This window comes from Benincasa hispida, chromosome 6, assembly GCF_009727055.1.
Source record: "Benincasa hispida cultivar B227 chromosome 6, ASM972705v1, whole genome shotgun sequence".
In the NCBI taxonomy this organism is placed as follows: Eukaryota; Viridiplantae; Streptophyta; class Magnoliopsida; order Cucurbitales; family Cucurbitaceae; genus Benincasa; species Benincasa hispida.
This window is the reverse complement of record NC_052354.1, coordinates 8936733-8961515: the sequence shown is the minus strand read 5'-3', so window position 1 is coordinate 8961515 and position 24783 is coordinate 8936733. Positions and strand designations below refer to the sequence as shown.

General features: G+C 37.8%; 1 non-coding gene across 1 annotated transcript; it reads right to left on the bottom strand.

Annotated features, from left to right (window-relative positions):
* Positions 1-15049: 15049 nt before the first annotated feature.
* On the bottom strand, positions 15050-15153 carry LOC120080624. The gene has a single exon (XR_005482578.1). It is a non-coding gene; the product is annotated as a small nucleolar RNA R71 (small nucleolar RNA).
* Positions 15154-24783: the final 9630 nt, after the last annotated feature.

The window sequence follows — 24783 nt, the reverse complement described above, 5'->3', positions numbered from 1 at the left end:
ATTGAAACTTATTTTTTAAAAGAAAACTCTTTTTCTAGTAAAATCATAAAAGAAAAAAGTGCAAAGTTTTAGTTTATTTAAGAGTCGAAGGCTAGCGAAAAGGTGATATCTAACTCTCAATTCCTTTTCGTCCTACACTGACTCGATTACTGGTCTAAGATATACCTAACTTGCATTGAAGATAGTCAATTCTAAGACAATAGTGCCTTTATAAACTAACACACACAAATCTTAATTGGAATGTCATTTACTTAGAAGGATAGCTTTCACACTCACGCCGTCGAGAACCTATCACCCTTTTCTCCTAGGCCCTAACTAGACACGATAGAGATAGCTTTTTTCATCTCTATCAATGCAAACACACACATTAATAAAAGTTATATTATTTTGCAAGCTTGCTTTTTTTTTTTTTATGCTAGCAACTTTTTCTTTTCTTTTCTTTTCTTTTTTTTATGTAGGCCCTATTTTATCCTCTTTATCTAGACTTATTTCTAAAATAAGGTCGTTGTTCTCAAGACCAACAGTATCGTGGTGACAAAGAAAATGAAGTAGACATACATTTCTAAAAGTCTAAGATTCTAAGTAAACATAAAAATAAAGCATTCGACTTTTTATGAAATTAAAAGGAAAAGAATTTTTCTTTTGAAAAATGATTTCAAATTTTGTTAGAAAATTTTAAAATGTCTAAAATTTTTCTTGTATTTTTACGAAAAAGAGTGTGTTATCAAAAATTTCATTGATAAGAAAGAAATGATTGTGTAAAAATCAATTGAGAACATAAAACAAATTGAATGTGATTCTTTTATTTTGTATTTTCATGCACTCATTTAATCATGTATTTATTCACTTATAGCAAAATGAGTAAAGAGTCATTTTATACATCTAGAAGTAATGGAGTATTCACAAAGAATATGAAAAAATCATTTTTAATATGAAAGACATATTTCATCAAGAAGTCAAAAATTCGCAATCTCAAAATAACAAAGCCATCATCCGAATATTAGAGCCACAAATCTATAGTCAAGATATCAAAATATAAAAATCAAAAAATCTAAATCTAACCCGAGCTCAGATGCTCAAGGGTTCCAAACATGTATTTATATCATTATTATAGAGCAAAAATTTTAGTAGGGCTTATTTTTCTATTAAAAAAATTAATCAAAAATGTCAAAAACATGCAATGTTTCCCACCCCCAACTTAAAAATTGAACATTGTCCTCAATGTTTAAAATATGTTTATAGGTTCTAGAACAAAAAAGGGATATAGAGAGAAACTTTCCTGGTTTTTGTGATTGTTTATTCTTTTGATTGTGAGAATTCTTTGTTTTTGTTTTTGTTTTTGTTTGAGTTTTTCTTTTTCTTGAGTTTACCTACAAAAAATAAAAAAATAAAAATCAATTATTCTTTCATTGTTTTATTTATCGATAAAGTATGTTAAGAAATACAAAAAAAAAAATGAGAAAAATTGAAAATGAAAAGAAAGAGAAAAATCATCCTGTTTTGCAATTTTTAGCGTCGCTTGCTCGACGTTGGTGAAGAGGTGGATAGCATGTACAAGGGATTAGTCAAATGCAAGTTCAATTGAACTTGGTTTACATGCACTTCATTGTAGACTTTAAGCTTATATCCATTCACCTTGAATTTTTTTCCTGTTTCAAGGAACATCAAAATTTCCAGTCTTTTTAGGCCCTTTCTTCTTGGGATTCTTGAAACAACTACTCAAGAATTTGCTCTTCTTACGAGGTGGGAGAGTCTTGGACTCAATTCCTTTTAACTGCACTTTAAAAACAAAGCAAAAGTTAGAAGCCTTATTTTTGTTTTTGTTTTTACAAACAAATTTAGAATTAGAATCATGAGTTGAAAGTTTTTCTTTCAAATAATCTTTGTTTTGAGATTTTGAATCCATTTTTTAAATTATCAACATTTTGGCAAAATTTGTTGGAGGAATTCAAATTATCATCTTTTGAACATTTTTCATTTTTGAAAATTTTAAGAGAAGACTTGGCTTTTTCACAAAAGTTTAGAGAAACATGAAAATAATTTTGAGAAGTCCAATCAAAGTCATAATCTATAGAAGGAACTATCAAACAATTAAAAATTTCATACAACATGGAATCAACAACATCATCTATCTCATCATGCAAATAAATAGAGCAAAGAGACAAATACTCTTCTGGGAATTTCTTGGCATCATAAATGTTGAATAATTTTACTACTCCATCAAATTCTACTGATAAATACCATTTATCTACATCAATTCTAGTTTTTACGATTTTCAGGAAGGTTTTTCCTAGTAAAATAGTAGAAGAAGACGGAGTATAAGTATCATCCATTTTCAATATATAAACATCAACAAGAAAAATCAATGCACCTACTCCTAACAAGACATCCTCAATTATGCCTAGAGGTTGTATGTATGACCTATCGGCTAATTGTATGCAAACATTAGTTTTTTGTAGGCCATTCAATTTTGGGTCTTCATAAATATGGTAAGGCATAACATTTATTGAAGCATCTAAATCTAGCATAGCATGCATAATGATTCTTTCTCCTATTTTGCATGACAAGGTAAATATTCCTGGATCACTACATTTTTAAAGCATATCTTTTTTTTAACAAAGCAGAGACATAATTGCTAACATTTACTCTCTCCTCTTCCTTCCCTTTTCTTTTCTTAGTACATAAGTCTTTAAAAAATTTAGCATATCTATGTATTTGTTGAATAGCATTAAGCAAAGGGTTGTTAATTTGTACCTTTTTGAATATCTCAATAAACTCTAGGTCGGTGTCTTCTACCTTAGGCCTTGCTAATCTATGAAGGAATGGTGCTTTAGGTACATAGGGTTCTACTTTAAGAGGAGAGTAATCACATACCTCGGGAAAAATAGGAGTCTCCTTTGGTTCACTTACCTTGTTGTCTTATTCATTTATTACCTTTTCTTGCTACTTTATAGGGGATTAAATCGGGTTTGCATCTTGAGAGGAGGATGAGGAGGGAATCCTCTTTCCACTCCTAAGTTATGGCACTTACAGTCACGTGCTCTAGTTGGGCGGAAAGCATTCTGAAGAACTTGCTTTTTAGCTTGCTTACCACTGTTGCTCGTTGGGTTATTTGAGCCCCCAAATTGGTGAAGTCTTGTCTTGTTTCTTATTGGAAAGATTTAGTATCTTGTTGCAATTAATGTTGTCTTTTTGAAGTTGTTGAAGTTCCTGTTGAAATTTCAAAGAGTGGTCAGCTATTGATTTTACAACATCCACTAAAGACATACCTAAGGAAGATAATGAGGAAGATTGATTTCGGTTTTCAAATTGTCCTTGAGATCCCCACTTGAAATTAAGGTTGAAGGAACTATTGAAGGTCCTTGAGCAGAAGCATGGGATTGAACCAAATACCCAAAATTTACAGAACATAAATTTTACAGCAAAAACATACAAATTATGCAATTAAAAGATAATTGCAGCATGCTTTAAAACATATATTACAAAAAAGAAAAATAGTTTAAGAAACCTTATCCTTGAAGAACTCTTCTTATGAAATATTACCCTTGAAGGACTCTTCTTCATGAGATTCCTTCTCTGAATCTTGTCACGAACAATCTCGAACCTTCTAACCGTCAACGAAGACACCACCACGAATGTTACCTCTGCTCTGGGTGAGAATCCAGGAGTTTTGTGGGCTCTGGCTATTTTGGAAGAGAGAGTTTTTTAGAGTGTTGAGAGAAAGAGATGATATTTGGCAATTCTCACAGAACTTTTCTATGTATCTCCATTTCAGAAATCACACCAAGGAAAAGAAACCTCTTTCCTCTTCCCACTAGCACCTATTAGAGAGAAAAAAGGGAGAAGGAGTTACAACTCCCTCCCAATATGATTTTTAAAATAAATTAAATTAAATTTATTTATTTTTATAAATCAATTTAATATATATTTATATGATAACTACCTTATCATATAATATATATATTAAACTATATGTTATATCAAATATAACACATAACCTATAGTTTTGATATTGTATAAAATACAATATAACCTATAGTTTCTATTCTCTCACCAATGGTATTTAATATAAATCTCATTTATATTAAATTTAATTATATGAATCAATTAATATATTAATATTTGAATCATATTCAAATATTTATTTCTTCTCAAATAAACTTTATATTATAATGTATCAAAATACATTATAGTAACTATATCATACATAATTAGATTAAATTAATTATATCGCATATAATTAATTCTTTCAATTGATTTAAACAATTCAAATTAATCCAAAAATTGATTCTCATTAATTCCCGTTAAGCTACAGAGGGGACCTCATGGACCTATAGCTTGAAGCTCCAAGGGTACGTGAATAATTAATTAAACTGTTCACCATCCGTTAACTATTGGGCATTTCACTAAACACTGACAGTTGTACTCTTCGCACTACAGATATATTTCTGTGTCTATTAGATATAACCAATCAATAATACAATGACCCTTCACAAATTGCTTGTAAGTATAGTGGGGCCAAAATTACAGTTTTGCCCCTATAGTTACATCTAACTCCTTAAGTATCACTAATCTCTCTAATGAATAATAAATCATAGTCCAACTATGATCAAACCCCTCCTTAGCTAAGAGAAGATATGGCGGCATAATGTTCAAGCCCTGGAATCAGCCCTTAAAGGAGGAATTTATCTACTTACCCCGATATTGAGGAATGAGTAAATTCCTTCTTGTGTAACTGTGTTCACAGCTCTCCAATCAGACGAATCCCCAAAATGGTAGGCTTGTTGAGTTGGTGATCTGACCACTCTCACTTATACAAATCAAAAGACCGCCTTCACAGGCAGAAGTTCACAACTCACTAAGGATTCAGGTCATGTTACCTATGATCATCCTAGTGAAATGTAAGTCTCTATTATGGATGACGTTATAAAATGAGACTAAATATTTTGTGATCTAGTCTTATACAAACTCCTTTGTATAGAATATCCTCGCTCACAGGTCTCCAGATGAATGATTAGGATCAAATCATTCGTAGCATTTTACAACAATTGGAACATCTAAAAAGTGGGCCATACTCGTAGTGTCACTAGGATAAGGTATCCAGCTTTATACATCTATTAATAACCATTTAAGTTATCACTTAAACATGATCCACCTGTATGTCTCTATATACATGTTTAAGCTACAAGATAACCTTTGATGTTAGTTTATTGCTTTGTGGTTAATGCAACTAATTTTGACATAAAACATCACATATTTTATTTTATAAATAAAATGTTTGTACAATACAATTACAAACTATATACTATAAGAAAAATAGCTTTCAATGACGAATAAAATACATGGCTAAAAGCCAAAAAAAAAAAAAAAAAAAAAAAAAAAAGCCATTAGAAGTATTAGCAACGCGTAGAGGCGCGTCGCTATGAATGTTGCGATAGCCGCATACCTAAAAGTTTTAGTGACGCATTTTAGAAGCACCATTAAAACACGACTTTTACAGACGCTAACGCCTTACTAAAAGTGTACTTTTAGCAATGCACAATTTGTTGCTATTTGTTTTATATGGTGACGTGACAAGTTTGTCTCTAAAAGTTAAGTTTTAGCAATGTATAAGACTGCTGCTAAATGTGAATTTCTGGTCATCTCATTGCAAGCATCTTTTGCGACATTGACAAGCGTCGATAAAAAACATCGATTTACTAACGTTATAAAAAATGTTACTAAAAGTATTTTATTAAATAAAAAAAATAATTCTCAATTTAATATGTGAGCCTGTTACAAGATCTAAAATTTAATAATCTTTCAAACATTTTAAAAATTGATTAATCATTTTAAATTAAAACAAAAAATTATAAATGAAGATGCACACATTCCCAAACATCAAAACATTATCATTGGAACAAAATGAAATACCAACTTGATCAAGTTTGGATCACAAAAATCCCAATGTAATATCAACCTACTTCAATCATTTCTTAAATGAGCTCAAAGTTATATTGTATCTCTTTTATTTAAAATAATAAGGCAAAGGCATGAAATTTAGATAATTTCTACCAATAAATTTATACAAAAAACGAAGCATGCGATCACATACTTTTAACACATAACATATTTAAATTTCAGACTAATTTCGCTACTTCTATGCAGAATATCCTTTAGCAGACTGATGAACATGTGATCGCATGTTGAATACCCACTAATGCGATCAAGCAAGAATTTTCAGAGAAGAAAAGGAAAGATGATTGCATAAGCTACAAGCGTTGAGGCATGACATGATATGGGCGGTGGGTGTTACGTCACAAGTTGCGTTGGTGGCTGACAGGAAAACTTTTTTGAAGATTCAATGAACCTCTGACACGTTGCAGACGACACGATAGGATATGGAATTTAATGCACCCCATCAACGTAATCATGAGTTAGAGAAAATAAATGCTCGCGAATGCTTATAAATACCCATGCAAATGCCACGCAGAACATACATCGGGGGGAGACGAGAAGAATACCCTGAGAAAGGATTCTGCTAGAAACCCCTACCAATTTTCCATAGAAATTCCTTAGTGGGAGCTTAGGATTCTAAGGAGAAGAGGATAATATTGTTCAATCGCTTAAGTGAACCAGCTGTAAAACAAGCCAGAGGAAGCAAGACATTGCAAACCACGGCTTGACTCTCTATCCCTTTCTCTTTGTTTTGTGTATTTATATTGTATTTCATGTATTGACAAATTCCGATTTGCAGAATGAATACATGTCCTGTCTTTTTCACCAACATCATGCATAACTAAATCGTCTCATTGGTTAAGAAGATTATAGCTAACACGACTAAACAACTGAAGGAGTCAAGTGAACAACTTGTTTTATGCATGCTTATATTTGTTGCTTGAATCAATTGAGAATTGTTCTAAGTAAAGTTAATCTGAGTTTAAAAGAATTTAGATTAGGACCTCATAAAACAAGAAAAAATGTTCCTTAGAGATAAGTATATTCTCTACATATTACACCTATCGCATAGAGATAAGATAATGTGGCAAAGAACACTGAGAAGTGTTGGTCGTAACATTGAGTGTATAGCTTGATCGCATAATCCATCTAGTTGTTTAGTAAGAGTTAGTAAAAATCCTTCTCAACCCTCTTATCGCATAATGGTTATCCAACTCACACTGCTTCGTTTAAAAATAATTCTCATCTCATATTTAGGTTTAAGTTAGCTTATTCAATCAACCCCTTGAACATTTTAACTTGCACTAAGATCATATTTTTAGTTTCATCGCGCGCTTACAAGCAATCCCTACGTTTGACTCTGGACTCACCAGGAGCTTTGGTCAAATTTGTACTTGGGTTTGACTAGATAAAACTGATCGTTAAATCTCGTACACATTATTGTTTCATTGCATGTATAGAACGCATCAATAACAAAAAATCACAATGTAAGGTATTTGAAATACAAAAGGTCAATTTGAAACAAACATATAAAATAACCCCAAATTCTTTGCATTTTCATCTAGATTGAACTTTGTGAAATCTCGTACTAGCTCGTCACCGTTAAGATATAAAATCTGGCATATAAATTCAGCAACAATCCTTTTGAACTCATCTTGATTAACAAAAAGTGATTTTGATGAATCCATTTAAAGGTGAAAAATCTCTCCCTAAGGTACATTTTATTAGGAAGGTCTTTAGTGGCATATAAGTCTTCCAATTTTGTCCAAATCCTATAGGCTATCTCTTGATCAATGACTTGCCTTAAAACATTATCACTAAGGTTTAGGACTAACTTACCATAAGCTGTCAACTCCTAATCTTCCTTTTCTTGAGCTGTCACAGTGTTTAGGAGACTAGATGGATCAAAAAGGGCCTTGTGAGCCTTCTGTTGATCGAGAATGGCTCTAATTTTAGCCTTCCAAAGGCCAAAGTCTCCCTTACCATCGAATTTCTCCACCTCATATCTTGCTACTGCCATTTTAGTATGAATCTTGAATTTTGATTCTCTAAGAACTGAAATCTTTAACTATCTTTTTGCTCTATTACCAATTTATTGGGCCAGCTTATCGAATTTCAGGCCCAAGTGGAGTTGAAGGCTGATCCAATTCAGGTGGTAGGTGAAAGGAAAGGCTCTAGGAGAGCCACGATCTTCAGCTCATAGTTCACCACGTGGAGAAGACCACTAACACAGATCTTATGGTATTCTTTCTTTAGGTAACAAAATTTCCTTTCTCTCACTAACCCACGATACTAAAACCCTCTCAACTCTTTCTAACTCTATTCAGTTCTTGGCATGATTTTTAGATAATGAAGAAGAAATCCAAGTATGCAAATGGATAGAGATGTAGAGGAAGAATAGATCAACACAAGCATGTACGTGGTTCAACAAGGTGATGCCTACATCCATGGGAAGGAAGATAATTTCTTTATTGAAAACTACAGAGATAAGTTTTATCTTTCTTTACAGATCTTGTATAAGCAGAGATGTAAAAGCTATTAAATGATTTGAATGTAACTTGTATATATATGATTACAAGTCTGTTATGAAGTTTGTTAAGAAGGAAACAAAAGTAGTCGTTGAGCTATTGAGATTATTTTTCTTCAAATCTCCCCCTTAATCTCGACTTTGAAGTCTTCTTCCTTCCGGATCTGACTGTTGTTTACCCTTTTTCAGGTAAGCCAATATGTTCAAGGCACTTGATGAGCTTGAGCTTCAAGACAGGTTTGGTAAGCATGTCGGCTGCATTCTCCGAGGTATAGACTTTTAAAACTTCGATTTGCCCTTCTTCAATCCTATCTCTGACAAAATGGAATTTTATGTCCATATGTTTGTTCTTTCATGGTATTGTGTGTTTTTGGAAAGATGGATAGCACTTTAGTTATCACAGTAGATCTTAACTACTATTTGTTTGATGCCAAAGTCTTCCATCAAGCTCTTTAACCACAATGCTTCTTTTATAGCTTCTGAAAGTGCCATGTACTCTACTTCAGTAGTTGATAGGATTGTAATTGATTGTAGATTAGCCTTTCAACTGAGTAGATTAGGTCCATATAGGAAAAGGTAACCTGTCAGTGACCTTCTTTTATCTTGATCCCTGAATCAATAAACCCATATAGCTCAAGTTCTGTCTCTTTAACACTTTGGTAGATTAACTTAGACTGTTTAGACCAAATTAGATATCTAAGTATCCATTTGGTGGCTTCCCAATGCCTTCTTCCAGGATTTGACATGTACCTACTAACTAGACTTGCACATAGGATAAATTAGGCCTAGTAGAGATCATCAGATACATCAAGCTTCCTACTGCCTTACTATAGGGAACCACTTGCATCTGATTTAGGTGTTCCAAGTCAGATTCCTTAGGTGAATTAGCTGAGGATAGTTTAAAATTTTGAGCAATGGGTATAGTTACAAGTTTAGCATTAGACATGTTGAATCTTCTTATGTTTTCTCACAGTAATTGGTTTGACTAATGCTAAGTGTAGAGGAACCCCTGTCTCTGTCAATTTCAATCCCAAGGGTCTTCTTAGACTGTCTCATATCCTTCATGTCAAACTCTCTCTTTAGGAGATTTTTGACATGACATAAATCTTCTTTAAAACTCCTAGCTAGTAACATATCATCCATATAGAGAAGTAAGTACACCTTGTTCCTATAGGTAGTTGAGTTCACATAGGTGCAAATGTCATAGGTGCTTTTCTAAAACCCAATACTCTCAATGTAATTGAATCTTCTGTACCAGCATCTAGGAGACTGTTTAAGACCATAGATGGACTTATTTAGAAGACAATAGAGGTCCACTTTTCCCTTTTCTTCAAAACCCTTTGGCTGAACCATGTAAATGACCTCATCTAAATGGCCATGTAGGAAAGCTATTTTTACATCTAGTTGGTCTAATTCAAGGTTGTGTTGAGCAACTAAGGATAACAAGAGTCTGATTGAGGTTTGCTTTACTACAGGTGAAAAAATCTCAAAGTAGTCAATTCCTTCCCTCTATGTGAATCCTTTAGCCACTAATCTTACCTTATATCTAGGCTTTTTATCTTTAGAAATGCCCTCCTTCAATTTATAAATCCATTTAGATGTTGTTTGCTTGCATCCTTTAGGAAGAGGAGCCAGGGTCCAAGTCTTATTAACACTTAATGATTGCATTTCTTTACACATAGCTTCAATCCAAGTCCTAGCATCAAGAAAGATTACTGCCTCATCAAAGTTAGCTGGTTCTTGGTTATTTGGAGCTATAGATGCATTTAAAACTAGGTTCATATAGTTTGTTTCAGTATATCTAGCTGGAGGAACAATCATTCTTCTTTGTTTGTCTCTTTCTAATGAGTATTGACTCAAATCAGGTTTAGCTTCAGTATGTTCTATCAGCTATCCTGCAGTTTCCCCTTCTTCTTCTAAATTATTAGAAGGATCATGACTAGTGGACTTATCTTTAGAAGCCTCCACCTCAATTCTAGTGGTAGGACACTTAGGTATCTCAACTATAGTCTTCTCTTTCTGCATGAACATTTCCTTTCCTCTAAAAGTGACATCCATACTGATCACAAATCTTTTCTCAATAGAATTCCACATTTTAAAGCCCTTTACACCTTCAGTGAACCCTACAAACATACACTTCATAGCCCTAGACTTAAGTTTTCCCTAATTTTGTTGTATGTACTCAACACATCCAAATATCCTTAGGTTGTCTAGGTTAGGAGGATGTTTGGACCGTTTTTCTTCAGGGGTTAAAAAGTTTAGGGATATATGTGGCACCTATTTAAGGTGTACACTGTATAGCTTGTAGCTTTAGCTCAGTACTTTTCACTGAGAATAGCATCTGAGAGTAAACATCTGACCCTTTCCATAATAGTCCTATTAAGTCTCTCTACTACCCCATTCTGTTGGGTGTATATCTGACTGTCTTGTGCCTAGTTATGCCTGATTATTTACAAAGTTTATTGAATTCTTCACTACAAAATTCCAGCCCATTATCTGTTCTTAGGTATTTAATTTCCTTAAAGGTTTGTTTCTCAATCATGAGTTTCCATTCTTTAAATTTTTCAAACACTTGGTCTTTTTATTTAAGAAAGAAAACCCAACTTTTCCTTGAGAAGTCATCTATAAAGGAAAGTAAGTACCTCGAGCCACTTAGGTTAGGTGTTTGAGCTACTCCCCATAGATCTGAGTGGATTAGTCAAGAATTGCCTTTGTTGAATTTTGTGTTTTGGTAAAGCTATGTCTGGTTGCTTTCCCCAAAGCACGATGTTCACAAAAGGTTAGCTTGTCTGAAATTCCCTTGGGAATAATTCCTTGTTTAGAAAAAACTTCCAACCCTTTAGCATTTATATGAGACAGCCTTTTGTGCCATATGTCAGCTTCTGACATATCATTTGGTGTGGCAACATATGCCCCTATAAACATCTCAACACCTCTAACCATAAAAAAGTCATTGACTCCCCCCCCCCGCGCCCCCCCAAACAAAGACCACCTTTGAGTTTTTTAGAACCTCAAGTGTTCCATCCTTACCCCTGTATTCATACCCAACTGTATCTAGCGTTCCTAGGTTGATTATGTTTCTCTTTAGAAGTGGAATATGTCACACATTTCTTAGTTTGACAATCCCATCCTTAAGTTTCATAGAGACAGATCCAATACCTTCAATTTTACAGCCTTGGTTGTTCCCCATGTAAATCATTTCTTCATCAATTTCTTTGTAGGTGTTAAACCAAGGTCTTATAGGTGTCATGTGGTAGGTGCATTCTAAATCCAAGACCCAATCATGTTTCCCAAGGGGGTTAACATAATAAGCCTTGTCAAGTGTTGAGGCTTGTGCATCAGAGTAGATGTAGGAGTCTTCTACTACAGAGGCTTTTACCTGCTTGCCTTTGGGCTCTTTTTCTTTCTCTTGATTTTTTCTCTTGAAAATGAAGCAGTCTTTGATCAAATCCCTTTCTTTTTGCAATTTTTGCATTTAATTTTCTGTTTTGGCTTGTTTTCTTCTGTATGCTGCTATTTTCTGTCCTTTGATTGATTTAGTTTGAAGTTTCCCTTCACAAACAACCCTTCACCACTTGATTGTTCCTTTTTAACTATTTGCAGCTCAAGTTCCCTTATTCTTAGGGCAGATATAATTGCATCAATAGATATACTGTCCCTTCCATACTTCAATGCATTTTTTATTTCCCTATAGGATTCTGGTAAGGAATTTAGAAGCACGTATGTCTCATTCTCATCTCCTATTTTCTTCCCAAGATTCTTAAATTCAGCAACAATCCTTTTGAACTCATCTAGATTAACAAAAAGTGATTTTGATGAATCCATTTTAAAGGTGAAAAATCTCTCCCTAAGGTACATTTTATTAGGAAGGTCTTTAGTGGCAGATAAGTCTTCCAATTTTGTCCAAATCCTATAGGCTATCTCTTGATCAATGACTGCCTTAAAACATTATCACTAAGGTTTAGGACTAACGTACCATAAGCTGCTAGCTCCCAGTCTTCCTTTTCTTGAGCTGTCACAGTGTTTGGGAGACTGGATGGATCAAGAAAGGCCTTGTGAGCCTTCTATTGATCGAGAATGGCTCTAAAGGCCAAAGTCTCCCTTACCATCGAATTTCTCCACCTCATATCTTGCTATTGCCATTTTAGTATGAATCTTGAATCTTGATTCTCCAAGAACTGAAATCTTTAAGTGTTTTTTTGCTCTGATACCAATTTGTTGGGCCAACTTATTGAATTTCAAGCCTAGGTGGAGTTGAAGGCTGATCCAATTCAGGTGGTAGGTGAAAGGAAAGGCTCTGGGAGAGCCACGATCTTAAGCTCAGAGTTCACCATGTGGAGAAGACCACTAACACAGATCTGATGGTATTCTTTCTTCAAGTAACAAACTTTCCTTTCTCTCTCTAACCCACGATACTAAAACCCTTTCAACTCTCTCTAACCCTATTCTATTCTTCATATGATTTGTAGATAATGAAGAAGAAATTCAAGCATGCAAATGGATAAAGATGAAGAGGAAGAATAGATCAACTAATAACTTGTAGAAATACAAGTTATTGTGGCTCAAAAGTTGGAACAATTAGGGTCTTTAATGATAAAATCTCATCATTTTTAGAAGAAATGCATGGAATTACTCAAACACTATCAAACTCATGCAAAAGAATGTTTATTGCTAAAATACTACGGCACTAATGCATGATATTGCAGGATCTCAACAAAAGGCTAATGCATGATTAAGAACAGTGTCACAGGCAAATTCTAACGCATGGAGCATGTGTCGAAGGAATTTAATGCAAGGAAAATACATTGATTCAGGCTATTTTTGTCAAATCACCACTTGCAAGCATGGGCATCTGCAGCGGGTGGTGTCTGAAAAGCATCTGAATGTCAGGTGGCCGACCAGGGTATGGAATTTAATGCTGCCCATCATCAAGTTGGAGAAGACCGACGCCTATAAATAAAAGAAATCCCACCAGATGAAGTTTCGAGTCGAGAAAATGAGATCTTTTAGCTCACTGCATAATTCTGAAATTTTGAGACTGTAGAGCTGTGCTGTGGTGATGAGAAGAACAAGAGGGAAGAGAACCACCACCATCACCGATCAAGGAGTGGAGGAAGCTTAGCTCGAGAGAGACATTTCTTCCAATTCTTCCATAAATGGTTGTACACGAACCAGAATTGAGCCAAAGAGGACAAGAGATTGTACTCTGCGGCTTGACTCCTTTCATTTCATCTTACTTATCGTTTTCATCTCCTCATTTGATTAAGTGTTGGTTTTGTAAAGACAATCAGTTTCTTTATAAATTCACATATTTGATCTATCATACTTTGCCACTGTTTATTTCTTGTTTATGTCGGACGCATCTATGAATTCATAAAAAAATCCATTTCGAAACGCTTGAACCAACTAAATCAATTGGTAAAAGAAGCTTTAGCTTAAATTATTCGAGAGAATAAGTTAGCCAGCATCAAGTTAGAAACACATAGTACATCTAGAGATAGACGCACTGGTGTTTCATTGCATCATGTGACTAACGCATACATTCTAGAGATAGGTTAGTGTAAATAACGCATTTCTACATACACTTAGGATATTTTTATTACAATTACAACGCACGGCTTGCGTTAGCTTTAATCTGAATCCCTGAGTTCGACCCTGGATTTACCAAGAACCTGAGTTGAATTTATACTTGGATCTGAGTTTGGAAAACTTGAACATCTATAGAGGAGTGTCATGCGTCCTGTTGCACATCACTAACGCACCAAGGTGTCACTAACACATCACTAACGCATCAACTCATCATTCATATTTACACTTATTGTTCCAATTACTTTATACAATACACTCCTAAGCTTGAATCACAGAAGCAACAAACAAGTTTTTGGCGCTGTTGCTGGGGATTCAGCAACAAAACTAACTAGAAATTTTGCTTGTATATTTTGTAGGAAAACTTTAGTTGAAGGAGTATTACGAGCTAAGTTGAAGCTTGTAAATGTTTATGAGCAGGGAAAGCACTCTTGAACTTGTATACAACCTCGAAGTTGAAAGGACCTTTCGACAAAGAAATCGATCTAATCATCGTCATAAGTTAAGGCAACAATTACTCAGACAACAAACCAGGCAACAACAAATGGTGGACAAACAAGCAAATCATAACTTAGCTCAACAGATAGCCCGCGCTGTGCAAAATCCTATCTTAATGGCAAACAGTAGTACACATCCCATGAGGGAGTATGCGTCCCCTGTGTTGTACGATTTCTCACAGGGGATTATATATCTAACTCTAGATGGCACAAGATTTGAGATGAAATCTATGATGTTACAAATGCTCCAAACAGCTGGACAATTTGGGGGTGCTCGGGGAGAAAACCCTCACGCCCACATAAAATGTTTCTGGAGTCGTGCAACTCGTTTGTGATTCCTGGAATCACTCCAGAAGCTATCAGGCTATCTTTATTATCATATTCTCTGCGTGACGACGCAAAGCAATGGGTAAGTTCTTTGGAGCCTGGAGAGATCACGACCTGGGAAAAGTTGGTGGAGAAATTCATGCAAAAATACTTCCCACCCACCACAAACGCAAGGAGGCAAAAAGAGATCATGAACTTCGAGCAGGAAGAATTTGAAACCTTAAGTGTCGCATGGGAGCGCTTTAAAGGATTAGTAAAGAACAATCCCAATCACGGATTACCGTTAACCATCTAGATGGAGACCTTCTATGGTGGATTAAACTTAGTGTCTCAAATGGTAGCCGACGCAGGTGCAGATGGCGGTATCATGGACAAATCTAATACTGAAGCTAAGGAAATATTGAACCGCATAGCCAAGCATAATATGGAATGGGTGGACGACACTTACGATGCAAGAGCAGAAAGGAAGGGGCGATCTCAAAATGTGAATTCTATTGACTCTAACGCAATAGCCATGCTATCTACACAAGTGGTTACTATGACAAACCTTTTGCAGAATATGTCACTGGGGAATGCACTCGCAAAAGGTAAATCAGGTAGAAACATTCGTACAGCCCATGGTTAGCTGTGTGGGCTGTGGAGATCCCCATTCCTACTTTGATTGCCCAAAAAATCCGCAATCGGTATGCTTTATAAAAAATAACCCATTCTCAAACACCTATAATCCCAGATGGAGGAACTGCTAAAATGCCAGGCATCTTCCATCAGAAATCTAGAGATACATGTGGGGCAGATTGCCAGTGAGTTGAAGAATCGGCAGCCAAGAGTCTTTCNAAAAATAACCCATTCTCAAACACCTATAATCCCAGATGGAGGAACCATCCAAATTTGTCTTGGGCAGGTAATCAATAGAAGCCGCACCACCCAAGGGTGAACCAGCAGCAAAGGCAAGGACCGCCGCCTGGATTCCAGCCAATGCTGCAGCCGCACCAACAATCCTTTAATAGAAGAGGTCATGCGTCGAGTTCAGCATCTCCGCTTGAAAACATCTTAAAGGAATATATCGCCCAGAACGACGCACTGCTAAAATGCCAGGCATCTTCCATCAGAAATCTAGAGATACATGTGGGGCAGATTGCCAGTGAGTTGAAGAATCGGCAGCCAAGAGTCTTTCCTAACAACACGAAAACCCCAAGGAATAATAATGGAAAAGAGCAATGCCATGCGGTGACATTGTGAAGTGGAAAAGTTCTTGAAGAAAAAACCATGAACCCAAGAACCAAAAATCCTTCAAAAAAACTCAACACACACCCAACGGCATTAGAAGATCAAAAAGAAAGGACGTCTCAATCCACAAGCCATTCTAAGCCAAGCACGTCTAATGCAGGAGAACCTGCGGTGTGTCATAATCACACTTTCTGAAGTTTCACTTAGCGATTGTGCGGTACTTTTTTCCGTTCATGAACAAGTCAGCCAATTCAAATACAAATAGCCAATGGCACATTGGGTGCCTTCACAACCTCCACCCCCGTTCTTGGAGAAAACGGTTTTATAAAATGGGATTCGAGAAAATGTTTTCGCAAACAGATTGATTGTAAGAATAGAGAAGAGAAAGATTGTAGTAGGCTAGAAAGCAATAAGCAACAACAATAAATTTATAACATACTACTCCGGGTATGGGAAAGTGATGGTTAATCTTATCTCCATATAGTGCATTCTGAACAAAAATACATCCGCCACCCTTGCATATGGAAATGGGCGAGTAGTCACTCACTAAGAAAAGTACATATAAACCTAACTACCTAGCAAAAGGAAATACATAGGATGAAAGCATAGTAAAAAGAGGTTGAGGCGGTCATGCAGCCATAGGCAACACACCCTGAACAAGCATGACTGTGACATTCTCCCCTATTCAATTGGTTGACGTCCCTGTCAACTGACTCTGCTCGAACTCAGCATATTGTTGAGCAGCTACCTGTGAGGCCTTCCATTTGCACTCAACGAACTTCTCTTTCTTGGAGTCTCATCCACTTCTTTAGGAACTCTTCCCAGCCTGGTCCTGGTCCTTCCGCTCTATCGCTTTTTCTCGCAAGTCTCTCATTGGCTTCTTCTCTTGCCATTCTCTTCGTTGTGGCTTGCGGACGGGTCACCACTCTACATCTCTCCTCGGCATGGTTAAGATGATAGGGTTTTAGTCTACTTACGTGGATGACAGGATGAATCTCAATCCACGATGGTAACTGCACCCGATAAGAGGTTTTCCCAACCCTTTCGATGACTTCCACTAGTTCCTTAAAGTTGCTCACGAGGCGATATTCTCTTTGCCCACGACTTCGAAACTGTCCAATGCACAAATTCACTTAAACCCAGTCTCCTGGTAAGAACTCTCGGTGTCTAGGCTTTCTTCTTCTCCTTTTTTTCCTCTTTGGAGCCGGGGACTTTTGTGAACTGTTCGGCTCAACAATAGAACACTGCTCCAAGACACGCAGAATGTCTTCGGGGGCCTTCTCTTCTGTGGTATTGACTGACTCATAAGTAATGTCCTTCTTCAACTTGAAGGTCGAGATCATTCTTATCCCCTTCGACCGTTTGATCTCAGCATTCACAATGGTGGGTGTAGACCCAGTGATCACTAAACACTTGGTGAGGGGTATCAGTTACCTTATGCTCAAGCAAGAACTCCATTCCTAATACCACATAAAAATCATCCATCTTAACGATCACGATATCAGCAGGGCCACTCCAGTCCCCCAACTTTACGACTGTCCTTTTTGCCATTCCTGCAATCGACAAGGCCTCAGAGTTCACTACTTTCATTTTACCTACGCCTCCCTACCAATGGAGATTAAGTCGTCTGGCTTCTGTTTCAGACATAAAATTATGGGTGGCCCCCGAATNCATAAAATTATGGGTGGCCCCCGAATCGACCATGGTACTTTTGGCCGATTTATGGTTGACCCAAGCATCAACATACATCAGTCTACCTCCATGGGATCCCTTTTCTTCCCTACATCCTTTTAGAGGGCAGCTAAATATCTCAGGGCCCCAACCGGTGAGGTTCTATCTTCCTCTGCTTGCACATTCTCGTCTTCTACCTAAACAGCTTTGCCTTTCCAGTCCGAAGCTAATAAGGCTTGGAAAGCATTAGAGGCGGCTCGTTCCGAACATTCACTTGCCTTGTGCGGACCCTTGCATATATAACAGGATAAGGGCCAATAAAAATTCTTCTGATTCTGCCCCCGCCACATATTTCCAATCGTCTGCTGAGGGGGTCTACTATCCCCATTGTTGTCTTTTTCTCCCCCACTGTTTCTCGATGGGCTCGGACCGTTGCTCTTCCTCCTCCTATTAGGGGATCTCGAGTGTTGCCTCATCTCTTGAGATTCATCGATCAAGTCAAATAACCGTTCGGTCGCTACATATGCGGCTGGAAGATTCTATATTCTCTACTCATACAGTTTTGTTTTCGCCCACAGTTTCAGGCCTTCAACAAAACAAAAAACTTTGTCTTTTTTAGACATGTCTCTTATGTCCAACATCAATCCGGAAAATTGTTTCACATAGTCCCTAATAGTATCAATATGTTTCAATTCCCGTAGCTTGTGTCTTGCCAGAATCTCAACATTTTCGAGGAAGAACTGAGAACGCAACTCTTGTTTCAGTCTCTCCCACGTGTCGATGGTACACCGTCCTTCTTGGACATCCATGAAACGGAATCTCCACCAGAACTTGGCATCCTCTACTAGGTGCATCGTCGCTAGGGTCATCTTCGATTCTTCAGTCACTTTATTCATAGCTTTGAAGTACTATTCCATGTCGAAGATAAAATTTTCTTGCGCCTTTACATCACGAGCCCCACAGAAGGGCTTAGGCTCGGGTACTTTTACCCTAATGAATTGGGCTGCACCCCCAATTGGGGTTTGATTTCCCACCGCTCTCATGGTGAGGTTAATTTTTGCACCAATGTCTGTAATCTCTGCCCGGATAACATCGATGGTGGCTCGAAAGTCCTCGGACATTTTGGTCACTATCTGAATGATCGCTCTCTGCGAGCTATCTAGTTCTTTGACACGCTCTTCTATCGGGGCAACAGATCCCGACGAACAACCCCCATGCTCGAGGGGCCTATCCATCGTGGTTTTTGCCTCTAAGGTCTCAACCCTTGTCAACAATTCTCTAACAGGCATCCCGTCTAAGCGGCCAACCACCGCATCAATTTCATCAACCTTGTCGGTGACTTCCTATATTTGAGTCTCTACGAACTGAACCTGATTAGGGACTTCTATCAAATAGAGCATTTGCTCTTCAATCTCGACCAATCGGTTAACATGGGACTTGCCCAACTGCTTTGTAGCAAATATGATCGCAGCTTCTCAACTCTACGAGTCGATGTGGCTCTGAAACCAACTGTCACAATCGCACTTTCTGAAGTTTCACTTAGCGATTATGCAGCACTTGTTCCCACTCACGAACAAGTCGGCCAATTCAAATACGGACAGTAAATGGCATATCGGGTGCCTCTCGCAACCTCCACCCCCATTCTTGGAGAAAATGGTTTTATAAAATGCGTTTGGAGAAAACGTTTTCGCAAACAGTTTGATTGTAAGAATAGAGAAGAGAAAGATTGAGTAGGCTAGAAAGCAATAAGCAACAACAACAGCTTTATAACATACTACTTCAGGTATGGGGAAGTGATGGTTAGTCTTATCCCCATATAGTGCATTCTGAACAAAAATACATCCGCTACCCTTGCATATGGAAATGGGCAAGCGGTCACTCACTAAGAAAAGTACATATGAACCTAACTACCTAGCAAAAGGAAATACATAGGATGAAAGCATAGTAAAAAGAGGTAGAGGTAGTCATGCGGCCATGGGCGACATGCCCTGGATAAGCATGAACGTGACATGATGCAGCTGAACGCACCATTTCCTAGACGTTTGATGAAGAAGAATGATGAACAGCAATTTAAGCATTTTTCTTGAACTCCTGAGGCAACTGCACATCAATATTCTACTTGTAGAAGCCTTTGAACAAATGCCAAAATACGTCAAATTTTTTAAGGATATTTTGACAAAGAAAAGCAGAATCAGCGAGACGGAAGTAATTGCACTAACGCAGGAGTGCAATGCATTAGTCACCAATAGACTACCCAAGAAACAGAAGGACTCGGAAAGCTTCACAGTCCCGTTCTCAATCGGAGGGTTAGACGTGGGACATGCGTTGTGTGATCTGGGAGCAAGCATTAATCTCATGCCACTCTCAATCTTCAAGAGATTGGGAATTGGTGAAGCACAGCCCACCTCTGTAACACTTCAACTTGCAGATAGGATGATCATGTACCCTGAAGGAAAGATTGAAGATGTTCTGGTAAAAAGTTGACAACTTCATTTCCCAGCGGATTTCATCATCCTAGACTATGAAACAGACAGGGATGTACCAATCATTCTTGGACGACCCTTTATAGCCATTAGGAAAGTATTAATAGACGTGCACAAAGGAGAACTGACCATGCGCAAAGATAATCAGGAAGTGAAGTTTAATGTGTTAAATGCACTAAAGTTCCCGGATAATGAAGAATGTAAACTGGACAAAATAGAGTTTCTTGATGAAGAAGCGACCCAAGTTTGTGAGGTCCTCGCGTTGGAAAAAAGCATGAAAGAACTCGAGTCGCCAAGTCTGAGTGAGCGGCAGACGAAACCAACGCGTCCATCATTAGAAGAACCACCAGAACTAGAACTGAAACCATTACCTAACCACCTTAAATATGTTTTTCTTGGATCAAACAACACCTTACCTGTAATTATTTCAGCAAATCTTTACGAGCCTAACGAACATTCTCTTTTATAGATGTTGCAAAAGCACATGCGGGCAATAGGATGGACACTGGCTGACATCCGTCGCATTAGCCCATCTTACTGCATGCATAAAATCAAGCTAGAAGAAAGGAAGACTGGATCAATTGAGCCACAACGAAGGCTGAATCCCATAATGAAGGAAGTAGTCAAGAAAGAAATCTTAAAGTGGTTGGACATAAAAGTAATCTACCCTATATCTAATAGCAGCTAGGTAAGCCCAGTTCAATGCATCCCCAAGAAAGGAGGAACAATGAGCTCATCCCTTCAAGGACTGTCACAGGTTGGCGCATTTGCACGGACTATAGGAAACTCAACGCGGCAACCAAGAAGGACCACTTCCCTCTTCCCTTCATTGACCAAATGCTTGACAGACTGGCTGGAAAAGAATTTTATTGTTTCCTAGATGGATAATCCGGGTATAACCAAATTTTAATCGACCCAAAAGATCAGGAAAAGACGACATTCACTTGCCCCTTTGGAATGTTCTCGTTTAGACGCATGCCCTTTGGACTGTGCAATGCACCTGGAACATTCCAAAGGTGCATGATGGCAATTTTCTCTGACTTTTTGGAAAAGACAGTTGAAGTTTTTATGGATGATTTTTCAGTTTTTGGAGACTCATTTCAATCATGCTTAGATAACTTGGAGGTCGTCCTCGCTCGATGCGAGGAAATAAATCTCGTGTTGAATTGGGAAAAATGTCACTTTATGGTGACTGAAGGCATTGTTTTGGGCCACAAGGTATATAAAGCTAGGTTGGAAGTTGATGAGGCCAAGGTAGATGTCATAGTTAAACTTCCTCCACCATCAAATGTAAAAGCTCTACGAAGTTTTCTAGGACACGATGGCTTCTATCGAAGGTTCGTAAAAGGCTTTTCTCAAATTGTACGACCTCTAACCGCATTATTGGAAGCGAACCGGCCCTATGAATTCAATGACGACTGCTATGATACATTTGAAACACTGAAGTATGCATTGACGACAACTCCGATACTAATTGATGCGTTATTTTATGATATGGAAATGTGGATGAAATGCGATGGTGAAAAATTCGTTGAGCACACAAGTTTTCTCAGTGGAATCCAAGTGTAAACCCCACTGAGTTCCTAGTAAGTCCAGGGTCGAACTCAGGGACTTGTGAAAATAGATTGCGATGGTAATTTTTAGAAAACATTGCGGGAACCGGTAACTCAATTAATTGTTGGTTTATTGTTGATTGTGGTAATGAAAAATAAACAAATGCGGCGGAGTTTGAAAATCGTTGAATAAACGGAAGATGCGATGAGTATGCGGTGAATGGGTTGAGAAAAGTTTCGGCTAACACTTCTTAGGATGCGTTCATGCTATGCGATCATGCAATATGCATACAACAGTAAACCACCTCTCGGTGCGAATGCCACGGGTTCTAAGGCTAGAATGCATGCGATATATGCGATAAGTCTATAGGACCTACACATAAGCCTTTATTCTAATTTATGCAATGACAAAATAACACACACACAAATAAGGCGAACACATAATATCATTCCCATCTCTAGGATGCATGCGATGCGGGTTGATAAACAGTCTTATCTCTAAGTTCCTATCTCTTGTTTATGCAGTTCTAATCTTGCTTTCTCGAGTCTAGATTCTAACATAGCTCTCTCGAGTCTTAGGTTCTTTCTTTAGACTCTCTCTCGAGTAGCTCTAAAGGGGTATTTGGCACAGCATAACACAAGATAATCGCAAGCAATGAACTTCCTAGGTCATGTTAGCTTAGTTCTTCTCAACCCATTCGACTAGTTTAGCTACTCATGCGTGCTAAGAGAGTGAACAGATGTAGAATAAGAACTTCCATTGTATAAATATAAAGATGAAGTACAAAATAACAATGCAAGGATAGAATAAAAAGCTGGTAGCAATCTCTTGCTGCCCAAGCTTTTACACTATTTTTCTAATCGTGTTCAAAAGATAATCTCGCTCTTGCGAGAGTCGGCCACTCTCTTCTTCTACGCCTCAAGGTTCTCTCTCGAGTTACCCTGAGCAATCTCCGGCGACTTTACTCTTCTCTTGCTCCGCCTTAAATAAAAAGGAAAAACTATGGACAAAGACGTGTGATCCGAACTTATGAATTTTAGAACTCGTGAACCCCTATTTTGAAGGAAGCCTTTGGTATTTATAGAGCTTCGAGGTGAAGGCGGCTTCTCTCTTATGATTGTTGAGATGGGATGGCTTTAATTCCTTGACTGATGCGCCGAATATTTGTCACCGAAAAGCTAAATGTACTTGTTTTCGTTAGCGACTGTCAGCTTAATTTGGATTCGACGCGTCATCAGCTTTCTATGCGCCATCGCAATTAATTATGCCTTTCACCCAGATGCGCCTACCAAGTTGCGGCAATCCTTCTTGAACAAATGTTTGCAAACACAATAACCGCAAAGCCTTGCGGTAATGCTGCACTCAACACATGATTTCCTATGATCGAAATTTCCGCCTTGCGTCAACGTCTGTATAAAAACACAAAAATCAACTGTTTCTATGCGATGAACGCATATGACCGCAATATTATGAATTTGATGCTTTTTGGATGCAATCTAACAAATTTTATCAACGCAAGCCAACATTGTTTAAGAACTTAGTACTATGATAACGTGCATTTCTGCCTGTTATCACTAATAGCACCGGATTGGACGCAACGTTTCATTCTAATGTGCGACGCAAGTGATGTTGTAGTAGGCACCATGTTGGAGCAAAAAAAAGGGAATTTTATACCCATCTCTTATGCATCCAAGACACTAAACGACTCTCAGGAACACTACACAACCAAGGAGAAAGAAATGTTGGTTGTAGTGTTTGGCATCGAAATGTTCAGATCTTATTTAGTTGGTGCATCAGCAACCATCTATACAGACCCTTCAGCCATTAAGTTCTTGATGAGTAAGAAAGACGCGAAACCAAGATTAATTAGATGGGTACTGCTATTGCAGGAGTTCGACATCGATATTCAGGACAGAAAGGGGACTAAGAATCAGGTGGCTGACCACCTGTCCAGATTAGAGAATCAGGAAATACAAGACCAAGAAAATGAAATCAAAGATGCATTTCTTGGTGAAAGCTTATTCAATATTGAAGGCAGGGAACCTTGGTACGTAGACATAGTTAATTACTTAACTACCAAGCAATTCCCCGAACACTTCAACTCTCAGCAAAAGAAACGGTTGGTACACGATAGCAAATTCTATTTTTGGGATGAACTATTTCTCTACAAATAAGGTCCCGACTCCATCATGTGTTGATGTGTTCCAGAGGGAGAGGCACAACGCATCCTGGCTGAGTGTCATGATTCTTCTTACGGAGGGTGAGGGCATTCGGAGGGCAAAGAACCGCTGCGATGGTTCTTCAAAGCGGATACTTCTGGCTTACCCTCTTCGAAGACACAAGGGAGTATGCTCGCAAGTGTGACCCTTACAAACACACCGAAAATATCTCACCAAGGGACGCAATGCCTCTGAACAATATTCTTGAAATCGAATTATTTAGCGTTTGGACATCGATTTATGGGACCTTTCCCCCTGTTCTGCAGTCAACAATATATCCTACTGGCAGTAGATTACGTATCAAACTGGGTCGAAAAAGTAGCTTGTGCCAAAAATGATGCATCGACTATTTCTAAGTTTCTTACCAGGAACATTTTCACACGCTTTGGAACACTAAGAGCCCTGGTAAGTGACGAAGGTACGCATTTCATTAACCACATCATTTCAAAATTTCTTGCCAAATATAATGTCAGGCACAAGATCATTACCGCATACCACCTGCAAACCAAGGGTCAAGCTGAGGTATCGAATCGGGAAATAAAATCAATATTGGAAAAAGTCATCAATGCATCGCAGAAAGATTAGGCACAGAGGCTGGATGAAGCACTCTGGGCCTACAGGACTGCCTACAAGACTCCCATAGGTATGTCTCCATACTTCTTAGTATTCGGAAAAGCTTGTCACTTACCTCTGAAGTTGGAGCACAAAGCTTTCTGGGCAGTTAAGAAGCTGAATTTAAATTTGGACACCGCGGG